The sequence below is a fragment of the Oncorhynchus gorbuscha genome, linkage group LG06, assembly GCF_021184085.1.
Source record: "Oncorhynchus gorbuscha isolate QuinsamMale2020 ecotype Even-year linkage group LG06, OgorEven_v1.0, whole genome shotgun sequence".
Classification (NCBI taxonomy): Eukaryota; Metazoa; Chordata; class Actinopteri; order Salmoniformes; family Salmonidae; genus Oncorhynchus; species Oncorhynchus gorbuscha.
In genome coordinates this window covers 18,240,211-18,260,387 of record NC_060178.1, presented here as the reverse complement: position 1 = coordinate 18,260,387, position 20,177 = coordinate 18,240,211, and the positions used below count along the sequence as shown (strand labels likewise).

The 20,177-nt window shown below is 43.4% G+C and overlaps 1 pseudogene across 1 annotated transcript; it reads right to left on the bottom strand.

Annotated features, from left to right (window-relative positions):
- Positions 1-3,138: 3,138 nt before the first annotated feature.
- On the bottom strand, positions 3,139-17,706 carry LOC124037642 (annotated as a pseudogene). Its single transcript, XR_006839220.1, has 7 exons — positions 16,978-17,706; positions 16,567-16,721; positions 11,816-11,959; positions 11,351-11,521; positions 6,632-8,183; positions 5,381-5,498; positions 3,139-4,521 (listed from the first exon to the last, which is right to left on the bottom strand). The product of XR_006839220.1 is annotated as a tyrosine--tRNA ligase, mitochondrial-like (transcript).
- Positions 17,707-20,177: the final 2,471 nt, after the last annotated feature.

Genomic DNA, 20,177 nt, shown 5'->3' with positions numbered 1-20,177 from the left:
AACCTGTTGCTGTTGATATAGCTAGGAAGTGTGATTGTCTGTCTAGCTTGGTACATATAACACTGAGACAAAGACATTTTCTCAATTTCTGATACACTGGATGTCTGCTATTTGCCCAACTTCATAGTTGTGGTGGTCAAAGAGAATAAGAATAAAGTTTTTAAAAATCTGTGTTGTTTTGTGTGTGAATTTAAAACATTTCAGGAAGATAGCAAAGATAGCAAAAAGTATATTATTTGGCCTCCACGGCTCTGGGTATATGAAAGGTGGCAGCCAGTTGACAGCAGTTCAGATACAATATATTTGGACCCATCAGGTATGGCTCATTGGATGGCTGTCTTTGTCTAAACTTAAAACCTTGTTTGTCAAACCACAGATAATAACAAAGTAATAACAATGTAAGCTACTTTTATGTTGAACATTTCCAGTCCAACCTTCGGTTGGGCGTCTGGAGAATAGCCAGGATCAACTGCAAGGTCAAACTTACCATTTAGATGGATAGAAATGTATTATACAGAAATTATACAATTCCAATTATACAATTTATTGCTGGTAAGCTTTATAAAAAACACAGGGGCTCCTGTTTTAAATGAACCAACCAATTAGTGTCATAAATGTTTTCCACCTATAATCCCACATTGAGCTTGACCAATATCCATGTCAATATGACTTAATGACACAAACCACCCCCAACGGCACTCTCAGTGTGGTATTCTCAAACTGCAGACACCACTTCCTTTTCCCCCTTCATCCACTCCAGTGTTTCAGCCGGCAGGCCCTTTGTCTGAATGGGAGCCCCAGACACAACAGTGCTGAGCGCCCGCACCTCACAATGGCCCTCTGCACAAAGCCAAACACACAGGGACAATGGGTCCAGCTCTGAGTGGGGGGTAAACAGCAGAGCTAAGGTTACCCACCTGCACACTTCAGAATGAATCAGGAACCCCCTAAGAGCTGCTGCAGGTGTCTTCCTGTTGCATCCTGCTTCCTGGTGCTCGAAGGCTGTAGTGGGGTGAGGAGAGGAGGTTAGGCCTTCATGGTGCTCGAAGGCTGTAGTGGGGTGAGGAGAGGAGGTTAGGCCTTCATGGTGCTCGAAGGCTGTAGTGGGGTGAGGAGAGGAGGTTAGGCCTTCATGGTGCTCGTAGGCTGTAGTGGGGTGAGGAGAGGAGGTTAGGCCTTCATGGTGCTCGAAGGCTGTAGTGGGGTGAGGAGAGGAGGTTAGGCCTTCATGGTGCTCGAAGGCTGTAGTGGGGTGAGGAGAGGAGGGAGCCCTTTACCAACTCAACACTAAATATTCTCTTTAAAAATACATCTTTGGTGTGTGTGTGTCTGTGTGCGCGCACGCTCACACGCAAGGAAAGGCCTGAGTAATTCCAGACTAATGGATTGAATTGACCCCTTCACAAAGTCAAGATTATAAATTGCCTTGGGATTTATCTGATGAAATTTGGTAGTGAAAGTGTGCATCTTAACAAATGCATGAAAAATGATGCAATAGATAATTAGTCAGAGAAAGACCAAATGTAATTCAGCAGTGAACATGTTTTTATGGCTCTGCTTTGGTGCTAATCTTTACAGTGTAAAGATGAAATACTACAAATAAGAATAATAATTGCTGCTATAGAATTCCTATATGTAGCTGACCGCTATTTGTGTAGGCGAATATGTTGGTAAAAAAAACTTATAGTTGTACAAAATAGTAGGCCTATAAATTGTTGCAAAACAACTCTCCAAATGAGGCTGGAATTGTATTTGAAGTAGCCCAGTAAAACGTGTGACAAAACACAATTCTGGTGTAAAAATGTGAATAAATATACACTATTGTGCCTTAAGGATAAAAACATTAGTAAATTATTTTTCAACTCATTAGCAAATATACAAAAACATAAGGCAAGTGAACAATCTACATCAAAATATTGTTTGCATAGCTTTGATCTTTAAAGAAATCAATAAAATGAAACTATATCATAGAGTTGTTTTATTAAAAATGCTCATTACAGTATCAGGGATATATTTCTACATCATTTTTTCTATAATTAATTCAAAATAGTTAAATCATCTATATGCATGCAATTACAGTATTTGTTGGATGTAGGCTACACGAGCGCATTCTCTGTGACCAAAATTCTCTGTGACCAAATATAACAACATTCATGCAGTGACTAACTTTATATAATTTCAACTGTGGACCTGTGGGGAGTGTTTTTTCACCGCTAGAAACTTTGCAGTTCAAACCTTCCAGTTCAACCTTCCAGACAAATGTAACTGGCTGCAACAGTGGTGTGTTTTACGTAGCCATAACCGGATTGGAGGACCCAAACGTCAATCACCAGGCATTTTTCAAAATACTTCACGATGTCATCATATTGGGAGTGCCACTGCGTAGACGGCGGCATATTTGGTCAACAGTGCTATAGTGGATTAACACAGGCTAAACTGTTTTAAAATGGACTGATTTTGCAACCATAGAAGCAATAACATCGTTTGTATTTATCGGACCCTATTACGTGCTACTTCAAGCTTGAAACATGCGTAATGTGCCAAATGGTACCGAATGCGCACGGGTTAGTTCCAGTTTGTCCGCGAGCAGAAGAGGATACACCACATTGATATAAAAAATGACATCAATTACTGAAATACTGTATCTACTCCTAACTGATGTGAAAAGCACTAGAACAAAAATAACTGTTTTTAAAGAGTTAAATCTCTTCATGCCTTTATTCCAGGATGATAATCTATAAACTCCCAACCTAAAATCAGTGGGTATGAAGAGAACCGAGGTATGACAATCTCATCAATCTATTAAACTGAAATTTTAGGTCGTTTTGCCTGGAGTCCTGAGAGGCATTTTTACTTGTGATTCACCAATGGGCTACATAGGAACATACCTCATATGCGATTCCTCCCGCCCAATGAGAGCACATGCAGGTTCTGTGCAATTTATAGTATGAAACATCAAGTTATGAAGGACACGGATATGGATTATGTATTAGCGTAATCGAAATGCATTCAAATCGTTATGCTGTATACTTGCTGAGAGAAAGAGTGTGACCGTGTGCAGGCTGAAGGTCGCTCTGGATAAGAGCGTCTGCTAAATGACTTAAATGTAAATGTAAATGCAAACATGAACAAATCAGATAACGATTTATCTTCTGTTTTAATTGATTGCAAGACATCTTAATCACACATTGAAAAATGCACATCAAATATTTTAAATCAGGCTCAGGTTGCAACCTTTTTCGATAAAATAAAAACTACCAAAAATATGCTTACAAAAAAATATATGTAAATGCCACTTTGGATAACCTTGATCAAAACCCCATTTATTCTACATAAAAAAGCTTGACATAAATAAGTTAGTATAATTTCAGTGTTTTTACAAAGTTATGTACACTTAACAGATTTACACGGGCAGTGACTACTTTGAGACAATTCTTAGCCTCTGAACAAAGGCTGATTGAAACTGGGCGAAATGAAAGTTATTTTAGAAACTACATTTGCATGATCTGCACTAACAATGTCTGGGAGAAGGGGGAGATTAACAAATGAAATTATCTTTCTGTATCAAACAGGAGTTCGATGCCAAGGCAACCTGATGGTGAAAGCGTCGACACAGACGTATTGAAGCAACCATGTATTTGGTATTGTAGGACATTTCAAACATAAAAAGGCCTAATTGTTGAAAAAAATATTAAGAACCGTTAAACACGAGTATGAAGTTGATTAATACTACCAGTACAGTTAACAGATATTTTATCCTTCAGCAAATTAGTACCCTATACCACTTCAGAAAAATAAATTAGCTACACTTTTTTTTTTAAATGGTGAAGAGGAAGACTTGTAAAAACAAAAAAAAAGATTCCAGAATTTAAGTGACCGACAGGCCTACAGATTTTTAACAAAATACAATAAATATTGGCTGACTTCACATATTACTTTTTTAGTCATAACAGAAATGTATCATTATTTGAGGCAATGTTTTCGTGGGGTGGCTGAGAACCCACGTTGTGTGTCACTTAAATGACCCAAAATACAAGGCTACACATTATGTACCATCAATCTCTCCCTACATACAGATGACCTATGAGGATACTTCGATGAGGAACAATTATTTAATCCAATCATTTTTTAAATGGACCAGGATTTATAAACAGCATTTTGGAAACAAAACTACACCGCAATTCTTCAAGTCAAATTCATGCCTTTTACATAGTTTTTCCCCCTCCCCAATCATAATATGTTTCATGTGCTACATATGAAAATAAATATATACACAGGTAGTTTAAAAAAAGAGAAATAAGAGCAAAAAAGGAAATAAAACCTAATTGCACACTGCTACATCGACTGCTTTTAGAGGCAGTAACTTTATGAGTGCCAGAACTTTAGTGTTTATATTCAGTGCTTGCACAGCGTCCCCATCCTTAGGGAGAATTGATATGTTTCGTTTTCTTTGTAGTTCCTCTTCAAAATCACCGAACACTTAGGTTTCCATGACAAAAAGGGGGAAATACATGTTCAGCTCTGCAGAGAGAAATAAAAACAAAGTTGTGAGACCAATGCTAATTTACACCAGTAAATATGACCACATACAAATTTATCAAAAACATTCCTGGCCATTTCTTTTTGCAGACAAGCAACATGTAATATCTTTGACATGACAAAACAATGCTAAGAACCGGCTCATGCTAGTCCAAGACACCCTACTGACTCATTCAAAGCAGCAGAATACTTTCATTTTCCAAATTATAAATTCTATCCATAGCTACACACACACACACACACTTCATTGCAAGTTAGAGTAAACATTTAGGCCTATTCAAAAACGTGCATACTATGCTTTCATTCACTAGAACGGCCAGATGTTTTGATAGGGGACGAGCGTGCATAGTGCACTGCTGAGGAGACCGGCCCCTTCTCCCTCTCACGAGGGCAGTGGTTGCTGACGTGTTACTATAGTGTTGTTCTGAGGACTTGTTTACAGTTTCGTCGGAAAATGAACCTCACCGTGGCAGTGGTTGTAGTAATGTCGCCTATATTTTGTGTAGACTTTTGGACTTTAACCCTTTACCAGACCGCATTGAACGTCACAACGATATAGTTAAACACACATTTCGAGCTTCAATAAAACAAATACCTACTAGTTGGCAATTGCGCATAGGTTACAAGGTGGGACAATCACAACTGCTCAACACGTTATTTAAACAGTCTGAAATGCTTACAAGAATACCAACGTGATGTGTTCAGCTTCACCGAACCTAAGAGTTTACAAACTGCTTTATGTAGGCAATAAAAAATATATTGGGTTATTTGGGAAAATAAGTCCACTCCAGTATAACATATCTCACTAAAGCCAGACAAAAGTAGCAGATAACTATCTCACCTTTGTCATCTTCACGTTTGAGTCCTGGGACTGGCTTTCCTGGGTGTATATTCTAAGCTTGGGCAAGGAGTAACTTCATTCGAACTACTGTGTGACCTTTTATTTTGGGACGAGGGGTCTGGAAGAGAAAGACAATTTTAATTGTAAGTCGCTCTGGATAAGAATATAGGTTCAAATGTTATTCTCGAAAATGAAGTATTGTGAATAGTCCACTCTACATCATTTAAATGAGTAAGAGGAATGCAACAGCCTAAATTGTCTATCTGTAGTGATTTGCCTTATCAGCTCTTATCTTTACAACTTGACTTGCTTACTGAAAACATGAAAACGATTAGAATGGTTGTATCGCTTTTCTTTAGAATAACTGATAAGTGGGCACATCTATTTGGTAACTAGGCCTACAGTCTTCTACAAATTTACGTCGAGTCTGACTGATACAAATGACATAGCTGAATAGGCCAGCACGTCAAACAGTAGGCAGAAAGACAAAGTAGCCAGACTGATGATTATCTATCATTTACATAATTCATAAAGGCGTAGGCCTACATTCATGGCAGGCTGGTCTTTTTCTCCGCCCGGTGCACTGCTCTTTACTCTCCATTTGGCTCTCTGACCTCTCCGTGTTGTCGGAGGGCTGCCGGGGAGTCACCATCACACAACTATGATTCCCATTTAGATCCATAGTGTTATTCCCAGAGGGGCAAACGTCTTTCACTGATCGTTGCGTTCTGGTGTAGAAATTTGGAACGTCTTTACAATCCATTAATTCCCATTTGAATCTCCCGTTCGAGAGAGGTGTATGGCTTGAAAAATCGAAGTTCCACTTCGCTGAGGCCGCCGCTTCCATCTCTTGCAAATGTCCCTTTAAATCCCGCCTTAACTCTTCGCGATCCGGCGAGCCGAAAATGATTCTGCAGGCTGACGGTTTGGGGTGATCCGACAACCGAGCATCCGTCCTTTCCAACGTTGGGCTCCCATTTGAAAGTCGAACATCTGACATTTTCGGAGAATCAATTAACCTCCAAATAGAACACTTAAAAATTCGTATTTCCTCCTTTCTCACCGCGATCCAAAACAAGCATAAAACGAATGATCAACACTTTTATGCCATGCATAGGTCTGGATAGAAACGGTAATTTCCAATATGGCAATGCGAGCTAAACTAGTCAGATCATCAAAACAATGTGCAGTAACTGAAGCCACTCCTGTCAATTTATTCTCGTAGTAAGAGAGAAGAAATAACAGACAAACCTTTTCAGTACCCAATATGGCGATTGAGGGGAGGCTGACTGGGGAAAAAACTGATTGACACAGAGAACTATTTAAAACGAAGAAGGGAATTCATTGGTTTAAAAAAACGTAGGCCCGCCCAATTCTCTTAAGGCGATCATATCATGCACGTTACAAAGGCTTTGCAACATTGTCACATTTCTATACATGTTCCTTTGTAACGGCTATAGCCATAATCATTATAGGTATCCACCATTTTAGCTATGGTTGTAAATAAATAAAGGGCCATTATAAGGAAACTTAGTGTATGTATTATTCATTTGTTTATGTTGAGAAAATATTTTAATATCAGTGGTCTCGATCTTCGTGTCATAGTTTTGTAGCACCAAAATAGAACAATAAATATAGAGAGGGGAATCTAATTTTATTTGAGAATTATAGTAGTTTTTCAATAAATGTGGAATTGTAATACCACCTTAATGATTTGAAACATTTCAAATACACAAGCCAGTGTGAAGTATTTGGTCGTTGGAGTAGGTTGTCATTGTCATGAATCTGTCAACCATTTAAAAGGCTAATCAAATCTGAACATTTTCATTATTTTGCATGGTGGTGACCAGTTGTTTCTCTCTATGATACAGATGTGAATATTGACTTATCTGAGCTCAGTCAAGGTCACCAGTGTACACCCCAGCAAAAGGTGGGATGAGAGTAGTGGCAAGAGTAGTGGCAAGCATTTCTCATTGGGAAAACAATATTTTCTGCAGGATAACGCAACTAAGACAATTTACAATTTATTATCAAACATCAATTAATAACTCATTAAATTTGAACTCATTGGCCATTTGCAATAGAACAACTACAGTAAGAGTTTATAATTTTTTATTTCACCCATATCTAAATGTGACAACACTACACATCTTGTCCACCTGTTTTTAATTACCTATTGCTTTTGACCATTTTAAAATGTCAAAATATTCATCTATTTTAGCTGTAAGATATTTTGCAATTGAAATTGAATTCCTGGATGTAACTAGGGTCTTATAAATCGAGCTCTGGTACAGGGTGTCTGAAGGAGCTTTTACTCAGTTCTCATTTAAAGGGAAGACTGCACTGACCCCTTGTTGTGAAATTAGGTATTAGGCAAATCGGTTATCTAATATCTAACGATCACAAAAATAAAACTGTTTACATACACAGTACGTAACATACAACTAACAAGACAAAAGCCTTCACCAAATATATGTTATATATTACAGCATCATTGAATCCACACACATATAGTGCACTAAATCCTCTCCTAGATATCAGCAGGGATATATTGAAACAATATTCTTCACCTAAGTCTCCCAGCTTGCTGTCCTACCTCCAGTACACAAACAGTGCATATAAGTGATATGGTCCGAGCTCCACTCACAGATTGAGCCACCTGATGACATGGAAGTTATTTTTTCCCATTCTGAGGAGAGACAGTACATTGGTCAGGATGTGCTGGCCGGGGATGAGTACCTGTTCTGGGTTGTCTGTCTTACTGTGGTTGATCCATACAGTTCCTTCTGAAACCATGCGATACCTGCAGCACAACACAGAGACAACACAAAAACATCACAACACATCACGGAGACAACGCAACAGAAACAACATCAGAGACAACAACACCACACAGAGACATCACAGAGACATCCCAACTCAACACACCTCATGAGACATCACAACATATCACATGAGACATCACAACACATCACAGAGACAACAACACAGAGACAACATCAGAGACAACAACACCACACAGAGACATCACAGAGACATCCCAACTCAACACACCTCATGAGACATCACAACACATCAGAGAGACAACACAACAGAAACAACATCAGAGACAACAACACCACACAGAGACATCACAGAGACATCCCAACTCAACACACCTCATGAGACATCACAACACATCAGAGAGACAACACAACAGAAACAACATCAGAGACAACAACACCACACAGAGACATCACAGAGACATCCCAACTCAACACAGAGACAACACAAAACACCTCATGAGACACCACAACATATCACATGAGACATCACAGAGACAACATCACAGAGACAACATCACAGAGACAACACAACACAGAGACAACATCACAGAGACATCACAGAGACATCCCAACTCAACACAGAGACAACAACACACCTCATGAGACATCACAACACATCAGAGAGACAACACAACAGAAACAACATCAGAGACAACAACACCATACAGAGACATCACAGAGACATCCCAACTCAACACAGAGACAACACAAAACACCTCATGAGACACCACAACATATCACATGAGACATCACAGAGACAACATCACAGAGACAACATCACAGAGACAACACAACACAGAGACAACATCACAGAGACAACATCACAGAGACATCACAGAGACATCCCAACTCAACACAGAGACAACACAACACAGAGACAACACAAAAACATCACAGAGACAACACAATAGAAACAACATCAGAGACAACAACACCACAAAGAGACATCACAGAGACATCCCAACTCAACACAACACACCTCATGAGACATCACAACATATCACAGAGACAACATCACAGAGACAACATCACAGAGACAACAACACCATAGAGACAACACAACACAGAGACAACACAACACAGAGACAACACATCACAGAGACAACACATCACAGAGACAACACAACACAGAGACAACACATCACAGAGACAACACAACACAGAGACAACACAAAAACATCACAACACATCACAGAGACAACATCACAGAGACAACATCACAGAGACAACACATCACAGAGACAACATCACAGAGACAACATCACAGAGACAACACAACACAGAGACAACACAAAAACATCACAACACATCACAGAGACAACATAACAGAAACAACATCAGAGACAACAACACCACACAGAGACATTACAGAGACATCCCAACTCAACACAACACACCTCATGAGACATCACAACACATCACAGAGACAACATCACAGAGACAACATCACAGAGACAGCACAACACAGAGACAACACAACACAGAGACACCATCACAGAGACAACATCACAGAGACAGCACAACACAGAGACAACATCACAGAGACAACACAACACAGAGACACCATCACAGAGACACCATCACAGAGACAACATCACAGAGACAGCACAACACAGAAAAACAGTTAACACATTTTGATACGTTACGGCCTTATTAAAAAATGTATTACATTTAAAAAATCCTCAATCTACACACTATACCCCATAATGACAAAGCGAAATCAGGTTTTTTGAAAATGTTACAAATTTATTCAAAATAATAAACAGGATTTATTTAACCTTTATTTAACTAGGCAAGTCAGTTAAGAACAAATTATTATTTTCAATGACGGCCTAGGAACAGTGTGTTAACTGCCTAGTTCAGGGGCAGAATGACAGCGTTTACCTTGTCAGCGAAGGGTTTAGATCTTGCAACCTTTCGGTTACTAGTCCAACCCTCAGACCACTAGGCTGCCTGCCGCCCAAAATAATAATAATAAAAGTCTGACATAAGTATTCAGACCCTTCGCTATGAGACTCCAAATTGAGCTCAGGTGCATCCTGTTTCCATTGATCATCCTTGAGATGTTTCTACAACTTGATTGGAGTCCATCTGTGATACATTCAATTGATTGGACATGAATTGGAAAGGCACACAACTGTCTATATAAAGGTCCCACAGTTGACAGTTCAAAAACCAAGCCATGAGGTTGACGGAATTGTGCAAAGAGGTCCTAGACAGGATTGTGTCGAGGCACAGATCTGGGGAAGGGTACCAAAAACAATTCTGCAGCAAGAACACAGTGCCTCCATCATTCTTAAATGGATGAAGTTTGTAACCACCAAGACTCTTCCTAGAGCTGGCTGCCTGGCCAAACTGAGCAATCGGGGGAGAAAGGCCTTGGTCAGAGAGGTGACCAAGAACTCGATGGTCACTGACAGAGCTCCAGAGTTTCTCTGTGGAGATGGGAGAACCTTCCAGAAGGACAACCATATCTGCAGCACTCCACTAATCAGATATTTATGGTTGAGTGACCAGACAGAAGCCATTCCTCAGTAAAAGGCACATGACAGCCCCCTTGGAGTTTGCCAAAAGGCACCTAAAGGACTCTCAGACCATGAGAAAAAAGATTGAACTCTTTGGCCTGAATGCCAAGTGTCACATCTGGAGGAAACCTGGCACCATCCCTACGGTGAAGCATGATGGCAGCATCATGATGTGGGGATGTTTTTCAGCGGGAGGGACTGGGAGACTAGTCAGGATCGAGGGAACGATGAACGGGGGAAAGTACAGACAGATCCTTGATGAAATCCTGCTTCAGAGCTCTCAGAACCTCAGATTGATGAGGGGAGAAAAAACTATTGAATCAATTTTAGAATAAATAAGGCTGTAATGTAACAAAATGTGGCAAAAGTGAAGGGGTCTGAATACTTTGCGAATGCACTGTATGTTTTAAAGTCAAGACAGATTGGAGAGAGAAGAGAGGGAACGAAAGAAACAAACATGGAAAGCAATAAAGAGAGAAATTAGGGGAAATGCAGAAATATAGAGAAAGTGTGAAAAAGCCAATGGGGTGGGAGTGGTGAAATAGAGTGAGTGACCCTCCGTGTGAGGTAGTCATGTCAGGGATGATAAGGAACAGAGGAATATAAAGGGAGAGCCCTACCCTTTGGGCCCCCGAAGGATGTCCTCTGCCCTGCGGCAGGTATCCAGTATTGTGGGCCCTGGCTCCAGCAGCAACTCATGGAATGGGGCATCTCTGAAGAGCTCCTGCAGCTCAGCATCACGCATCAGCTCCAGGGCCTGAAGGTTACTGTGGTACCGGGCATTGGTGCACCTGGAGAGAAATACACACACACACACACAACATTACTAATTGTACCAGGCGACACCTCATTAATGACACCCAAATGACATATGCACAGTCTTTCTCTGACTAATTATCTATTGCATAATTTTTCACGCATTTGTCAAGATGCACACTTTCACTATCAAATTTCATCAGATCAATCCCAAGGCAATTTATAATCTTGACTTTGTGAAGGGGTCAATTCAATCCATTAGTCTGAAGTTACTTAGGCCTTATCTTTTTGTGAACACGCACGCGCACCCACACATAGACACAGAGCACCTTTTGCCCTCATTGCCGTGTTACAGTTTGGTGACTTCGGTGGCGAGAGGTTTGTGTGTGGCCCGTTTGCCTGGTTCCTGTCTCTGCAGCTCTATCACCCGCTCCACATCGGCCAGGGGTAGGAAGGTGAACAGCTTCAGATACCTGCAGGCAGCACATCCAACCCCGACTCAGTCTCCAACATCACCATGGATAGGCTAAACTCAGGTACTAATATCAGGTCCTGGGGTTCCCATTTTCAGCCATCTAGTGTGAACAACACTAACAAGTGTCTGTGCTATTCATAAACAACCCGCCTAATAAACACATGATGCTGCAACAGCACAGTCTACCCTCACAGTCTACCCCAAAGTGTCTCATAGTAGGTTAGCCGCGCACATTTACAAAGAAAAATAACCTAAAACGCTCCCCTTGTCTGTCATAAACAATGACAGGACGGTGTGTGGCAAGCATGCATGCTGACCGAAGTGCTTGCAACGCCAGGATTGTGGGTTCGATTCCCATATGGGACCAGTATTAAAGAGTATGAAAATGCACGCACTCTATTGTAAGTGGCTCTGGATAAGAGCGTCTGCTAAATGACGTGAAAGTGATATCAATTTATTCAGCAGTGCTGGGCTCTCAGTTAAATAATACTTTCTGGGCTCTAAAGTCAGTTAAATAATACTTTCTGGGCTCTAAAGTCAGGTAAATAATACTTTCTGGGCTCTAAAGTCAGGTAAATAATACTTTCTGGGCTCTAAAGTCAGTTAAATAATACTTTCTGGGCTCTAAAGTCAGGTAAATAATACTTTCTGGGCTCTAAAGTCAGGTAAATAATACTTTCTGGGCTCTAAAGTCAGGTAAATAATACTTTCTGGGCTCTAAAGTCAGGTAAATAATACTTTCTGGGCTCTAAAGTCAGGTAAATAATACTTTCTGGGCTCTAAAGTCAGGTAAATAATACTTTCTTGTGGATAATTTGTCACCAAATTCTACCCACTGAAGAACCAAACACACAGACAAACTGTTAGACTGTAATGTAATTCTATTGAACAGTCTGGCTTGTTAAGGAAACTTTCCACTACTTAGTTTCAGGCTGTACACCAGAAAATTATATCACAGTCTGATTTATCAGCCTAAGAGGTGTGCGGATCGAATACCGGAGCCAAAAAATCTAACGCTATGTCCTTAAGCCAAGCACTTAATCCTGTAGGGAATCTGATTTCATTGGTCCTCAACTTGCGGAAAATTAATTTTATTCAGGTTAAGCGGAGTTGGCCTGCCCCGGAGCAGGTTAGTTCTAAAGGATTTGTTGAGAGTGTTGCAGGCCACAGGCAGCTGAGTGAGTGGTGAGGAGGGCCAGAAGGATGTGAGCATCTTTACTAGATGCTGTTCTTCCACTAACCTCATTGCAACTCCCCTCCAAGTCTCCGACCACTACCTTGTATCCTTTTCCCTCTCGCTCTCATCCAACACCTCCCACACTGCCCCTACTCGGATGGTATCGCGCCGTCCCAACCTTCGCTCTCTCTCCCCCGCTACTCTCTCCTCTTCCATCCTATCATCTCTTCCCTCTGCTCAAACCTTCTCCAACCTATCTCCTGATTCTGCCTCCTCAACCCTCCTCTCCTCCCTCTCTGCATCCCTTGACTCTCTATGTCCCCTATCCTCCAGGCCGGCTCGGTCCTTCCCTCCCGCTCCGTGGCTCGATGACTCATTGCGAGCTCACAGAACAGGGCTCCGGGCAGCCGAGCGGAAATGGAGGAAAACTCGCCTCCCTGCGGACCTGGCATCCTTTCACTCCCTCCTCTCTACATTTTCCTCCTCTGTCTCTGCTGCTAAAGCCACTTTCTACCACGCTAAATTCCAAGCATCTGCCTCTAACCCTAGGAAGCTCTTTGCCACCTTCTCCTCCCTCCTGAATCCTCCCCCCCCCCCTCCCCCTCTCTGCAGATGACTTCGTCAACCATTTTGAAAAAAGTCGACGACATCCGATCCTCGTTTGCTAAGTCAAACGACACCGCTGGTTCTGCTCACACTGCCCTACCCTGTGCTCTGACCTCTTTCTCCCCTCTCTCTCCAGATGAAATCTCGCGTCTTGTGACGGCCGGCCGCCCAACAACCTGCCCGCTTGACCCTATCCCCTCCTCTCTTCTCCAGACCATTTCCGGAGACCTTCTCCCTTACCTCACCTCGCTCATCAACTCATCCCTGACCGCTGGCTACGTCCCTTCCGTCTTCAAGAGAGCGAGAGTTGCACCCCTTCTGAAAAAACCTACACTCGATCCCTCCGATGTCAACAATTACAGACCAGTATCCCTTCTTTCTTTTCTCTCCAAAACTCTTGAACGTGCCGTCCTTGGCCAGCTCTCCCGCTATCTCTCTCTGAATGACCTTCTTGATCCAAATCAGTCAGGTTTCAAGACTAGTCATTCAACTGAGACTGCTCTCCTCTATATCACGGAGGCGCTCCGCACTGCTAAAGCTAACTCTCTCTCCTCTGCTCTCATCCTTCTAGATCTATCGGCTGCCTTCGATACTGTGAACCATCAGATCCTCCTCTCCACCCTCTCCGAGTTGGGCATCTCCGGCGCGGCCCACGCTTGGATTGCGTCCTACCTGACAGGTCGCTCCTACCAGGTGGCGTGGCGAGAATCTGTCTCCTCACCACGCGCTCTCACCACTGGTGTCCCCCAGGGCTCTGTTCTTGGCCCTCTCCTATTCTCGCTATACACCAAGTCACTTGGCTCTGTCATAACCTCACATGGTCTCTCTTATCATTGCTATGCAGACGACACACAATTAATCTTCTCCTTTCCCCCTTCTGATGACCAGGTGGCGAATCGCATCTCTGCATGTCTGGCAGACATATCAGTGTGGATGACGGATCACCACCTCAAGCTGAACCTCGGCAAGACGGAGCTGCTCTTCCTCCCGGGGAAGGACTGCCCGTTCCATGATCTCGCCATCACGGTTGACAACTCCATTGTGTCCTCCTCCCAGAGCGCCAAGAACCTTGGCGTGATCCTGGACAACACCCTGTCGTTCTCAACCAACATCAAGGCGGTGGCCCGTTCCTGTAGGTTCATGCTCTACAACATCCGCAGAGTACGACCCTGCCTCACACAGGAAGCGGCGCAGGTCCTAATCCAGGCACTTGTCATCTCCCGTCTGGATTACTGCAACTCGCTGTTGGCTGGGCTCCCTGCCTGTGCCATTAAACCCCTTCAACTCATCCAGAACGCCGCAGCCCGTCTGGTGTTCAACCTTCCCAAGTTCTCTCACGTCACCCCGCTCCTCCGTTCTCTCCACTGGCTTCCAGTTGAAGCTCGCATCCGCTACAAGACCATGGTGCTTGCCTACGGAGCTGTGAGGGGAACGGCACCTCAGTACCTCCAGGCTCTGATCAGGCCCTACACCCAAACAAGGGCACTGCGTTCATCCACCTCTGGCCTGCTCGCCTCCCTACCACTGAGGAAGTACAGCTCCCGCTCAGCCCAGTCAAAACTGTTCGCTGCCCTGGCCCCCAATGGTGGAACAAACTCCCTCACGACGCCAGGACAGCGGAGTCAATCACCACCTTCCGGAGACACCTGAAACCCCACCTCTTTAAGGAATACCTAGGATAGGATAAGTAATCCCCCCTTAAGATTTAGATGCACTATTGTAAAGTGACTGTTCCACTGGATGTCATAAGGTGAATGCACCAATTTGTAAGTCGCTCTGGATAAGAGCGTCTGCTAAATGACTTAAATGTAAATGTAGTTGAGAGTGTTGCAGGCCACAGGCAGCTGAGTGAGTGGTGAGGAGGGCCGGAAGGATGTGAGTTGAGAGTGTTGCAGGCCACAGGCAGCTGAGTGAGTGGTGAGGAGGGCCGGACGGATGTGAGTTGAGAGTGTTGCAGGCCACAGGCAGATGAGTGAGTGGTGAGGAGGGCCGGAAGGATGTGAGTTGAGAGTGTTGCAGGCCACAGGCAGCTGAGTGAGTGGTGAGGAGGGCCGGAAGGATGTGAGTTGAGAGTGTTGCAGGCCACAGGCAGCTGAGTGAGTGGTGAGGAGGGCCGGAAGGATGTGAGTTGAGAGTGTTGCAGGCCACAGGCAGCTGAGTGAGTGGTGGGGAGGGCCGGAAGGGTGTGATTTTTGTGTTGCAGGCCACAGGCAGCTGAGTGAGTGGTGAGGAGGGCCGGAAGGATGTGAGTTGAGAGTGTTGCAGGCCACAGGCAGCTGAGTGAGTGGTGAGGAGGGCCGGACGGATGTGAGTTGAGAGTGTTGCAGGCCACAGGCAGATGAGTGAGTGGTGAGGAGGGCCGGAAGGATGTGAGTTGAGAGTGTTGCAGGCCACAGGCAGCTGAGTGAGTGGTGAGGAGGGCCGGAAGGATGTGAGTTGAGAGTGTTGCAGGCCACAGGCAGCTGAGTGAGTGGTGAGGAGGGCCGGAAGGATGTGAGTTGAGAGTGTTGCAGGCCACAGGCAGCTGAGTGAGTGGTGGGGAGGGCCGGAAGGGTGTGATTTTTGTGTTGCAGGCCACAGGCAGCTGAGTGAGTGAGAGGAGAGCAGCACCAGCACGCACACACGTAATGACAAGTGATGTGAGAACAACTCACAGCACTAGCTAGCTACATACTTCTCCCTTCATGTTGCTACTACTCTCTTCCTATGAACATTTTGGGGGGGCTAATTTTAAGGCATTGTATGTGGGTTTTAAGTGGTCATTGTCCTGACATTGTAGCTCGTCACGGGCCGCCTGGCAACCCTGCTCTACAGCCACCTACCATTCTACACTGCTGACAGGCTGCCTGAGGAAGAACTGACAAAGGAGAAACGGAGACGTCTTGACCCTGTTCAGCCACACTGTCTTCCCAGTTTGTTCAACACAGAGCTGGCCACTAGTGGGAGGGTCAGCCCATACACCTCCTGTCCAGTCACCCTGTCATGGAGAAATTGATTACAATGGACATCAAAGAGACCATCACTGGTCAGTTAATGTTGAGGCAAGTATGTGCATGTTTATTATATTCATTTGTGTTATTATTATTATTATTATAGGTTATTAATGGGCATTATGCGTCACTTTAGTATCTGATGCATCCTTTAGATGCTTGGCTACAATATCCGGAATCAATGTGATAATTGGTCAATATATTTGGAAATGTGTGTGTCCCCAATGAATGACGCAATATTACTTGTGTATGAACTTGTGCCCAGACATCAGGTTGCCCAGCTGGTCTGTCCCTCCCAGCTGGATCTTACAGCTGTGATTCTGGTTCAGGTGGTAGGAGTCATAGGCTTGAAACAGCTGGTAAGAGAACTCAGTAAGGCTCATGCCTTCTACACTCTTCAACCTGGACTGGACACTGCATGCCTACTACTGAGCAGATTCCCCATTCGGAAATGTCTGCCATCTTCTGCCAGAAAAGCAACCATTCCAGTCTTTGAACAAAGTTAACTTGTTCAATACAGTGACAGTGCCAAACTTCTTAGAGTCGTTGTGGAAAAGTCAGTTCATGGTTGGTGAAGATTCGCTGCACGCTCTCTCTCTCTCGCTTGGGTCTCCTACCAGTGCTGTTGCACCACCGATTAGAGCGACGCCAGTGTGTCCTGCGCTTTGAAAATTCAGTAGCCCGATGATGGCGAGTAAATTACCCACATGAAGGATGTCTGCCGTGGGGTCGAATCCGCAGTACCCGGTCTGGCAACAAGACTGCAGTAGCTGAGGAAGTTGATCTTGGGCTGATTTTTCAGGGAAACCATCCTTCAAAATGCCCCGTTTATTTAGAGATAATATAAATCCACTCTGTGCTGTTGCAGAGCGATGAAACCTGTATCGTAACGTTACACATAGGAGTTTGTTTATCAAAAATAATACAAGAATCATGCCGAGATGTACAAGCAAAACATCTTGATTATACGCCTCCATAACGGAAACTGTGCGACACACTGGACAGGAAGATGAAAGACGGGACTGATGTATGACGGTAAGAAATTAGCGCCATCTAGTGTATTGTGTAAATGTACCATACTTTGCCTGTTCCTCCTGACCTGTGACCTTTTTCTTATCATTTGTGATTTTAATGTCACCTCATCCTCTTATTATCCTTTTAGGTTGACGATGTAAAAAAATGTTTTGGTTACCTATTGTGCGGATGAATCTCCCGAATTTACATCTGGTGTAACTTGGAAAGTGGGAATAACGATAAAATCCAAAGAAAGTAAAGTCATACCCTTAGTAAAGTCATACCCTTAGTAAAGTCGTACCTGCTTAGTACTGGATTCACTTTATGGTGTTTATAATGATATAAAATGCATGCTGACAATGTAGCTGACCAATGTATATAGAGAGTGAGAACAATTTAATTTGATTACCGGGGCTAGGAGTGGCTATAAGCACCCCCATAACGAATCAGGGCCTGCCATAAGAATTGAAATATTCAAGTTATGAAACTACCAAGACAATGTTACACAACGTATACTATACAGTTGAAGTCGTAAGTTTACACACACTTCAACCCCTCGACAAATATTTTCTAAAAAAACTATTTTATTTTAATTTTTATTTCACCTTACTTAACCAGGTAGGCCAGTTGAGAACAAGTGAAGTAAGTAAGATTAGGGAGGTAAGGCAAAAAATAGTGGTTAAATAACAACAATTTAGCAATTAAATACTGGAGTGATAGATGTGCAGATGATGAATGTGCAAGTAGAGATACTGGGGTGCAAAGGAGCAAAAAAACAAAACAATATGGGGATGAGGTAGTTGGATGGGCTATTTACAGATGGGCTGTGTACAGGTGCAATGATCTGTAAGCTGCTCTGACAGCTGATGCTTAAAGTTAGTGAGGGAGATATGAGTCTCCAGCTTGAGTGATTTTTGATATTAGTTTCAGTCATTGGCAGCAGAGAACTGGAAGGAGAGGCGGCCAAAAGAGGAATTGGCTTTGGGGCTGACCAGTGAAATACACTTGCTGGAGCACGTGCTATGGGTGGGTGCTGCTATGGTGACCAGTGAGCTGAGATAAGGCGGTGCTTTACCTAGCAAAGCCTTAAAGATGACCCGGAGCCAGTGGGTTTGGCGACAAATATTAAGTGAGGACCAGCCAACGAGAGCATACAGGTCGCAGTGGTGGGTAGTATATGGGGCTTTGGTGACAAAATGGATGGCTCTGTGATAGACTGCATCCAATTTGCTGAGTAGTGTTGGAGGCTATTTTGTAAATGACATCGCCAAAGTCAAGGATCGATAGGATAGTCAGTTTTATGAGGGTATGTTTGGCGGCGTGAGTGAAGGATTCTTTGTTGCGAAATAGGAAGCCGATTCTAGATTTAATTGTGGATTGGAGATGCTTAATGTGAGTCTGGAAGGAGAGTTTATAGTCTAACCAGACACCTAGGTATTTGAATTGTCCATATATTCTAAGTCAGAACCGTCCAGAGTAGCGATGCTGGACGGGCGGGCAGGTGCGGGCAGCGATCGGTTGAAGAGCATGCATTTAGTTTTACTTGCGTTTAAGAGGAGTTGGAGGCCACGGAAGGAAAGTTGTATATAGCATTGAAGCTCATCTGGAGGTTAGTTAACACAGTGTCCAAAGAAGGGCCAGAAGTATACAGAATGGTGTCGTCTGCGTAGAGGTGGATCAGAGAATCACCAGCAGCAAGAGCGACATCATTGATGCATACAGAGAAAAGAGTCGGCCCAAGAATTGAACCCTGAGGTACCCCCATAGAGACTGCCAGAGGTCCAGACAACAGGCCCTCCAATTTGACACACTGAACTCTGTCTGAGAAGTAGTTGGTGAACCAGGCGAGGCAGTCATTTGAGAAACCAAGGCTGTTGAGTCTGCCGATAAGAATGTGGTGATTGACAGAGACGAAAGCCTTGGCCAGGTCGATGAATACGGCTGCACAGTACTGTCTTTTATCGATGGTGGTTGTGATATTGTTTAGGACCTTGAGCGTGGCTGAGGTGCAAACGATGACAAGCTCGGAAACCAGATTGCATAGAGGAGAAGGTACAGTGTGATTCGAAATGGCCGGTGATCTGTTTGTTAACGTAGCTTTCGAAGACCTTAGAAAGGCAGGGTAAGAAAACTGCTTCGGTCTGTAACAGTTTGGGTCTTGAGTGTCTCCCACTTTGAAGAGGGGGATGACCGCCGCAGCTTTCCAATCTTTGGGGATCTCAGACCATATGAAAGAGAGGTTGAACAGGATAGTAATAGGGGTTGCAACAATTGTGGCGGATAACTTGCCAAACTATAGTTTCTTCAAGTTGGTTAGGACATCTACTTTGTGCATGACACAAGTGATTTGTCCAACAATTGTTTACAAACAGATTATTTCACTTATAATTCACTGTATCACAATTCCGGTGGGTCAGAAGTTTACATAC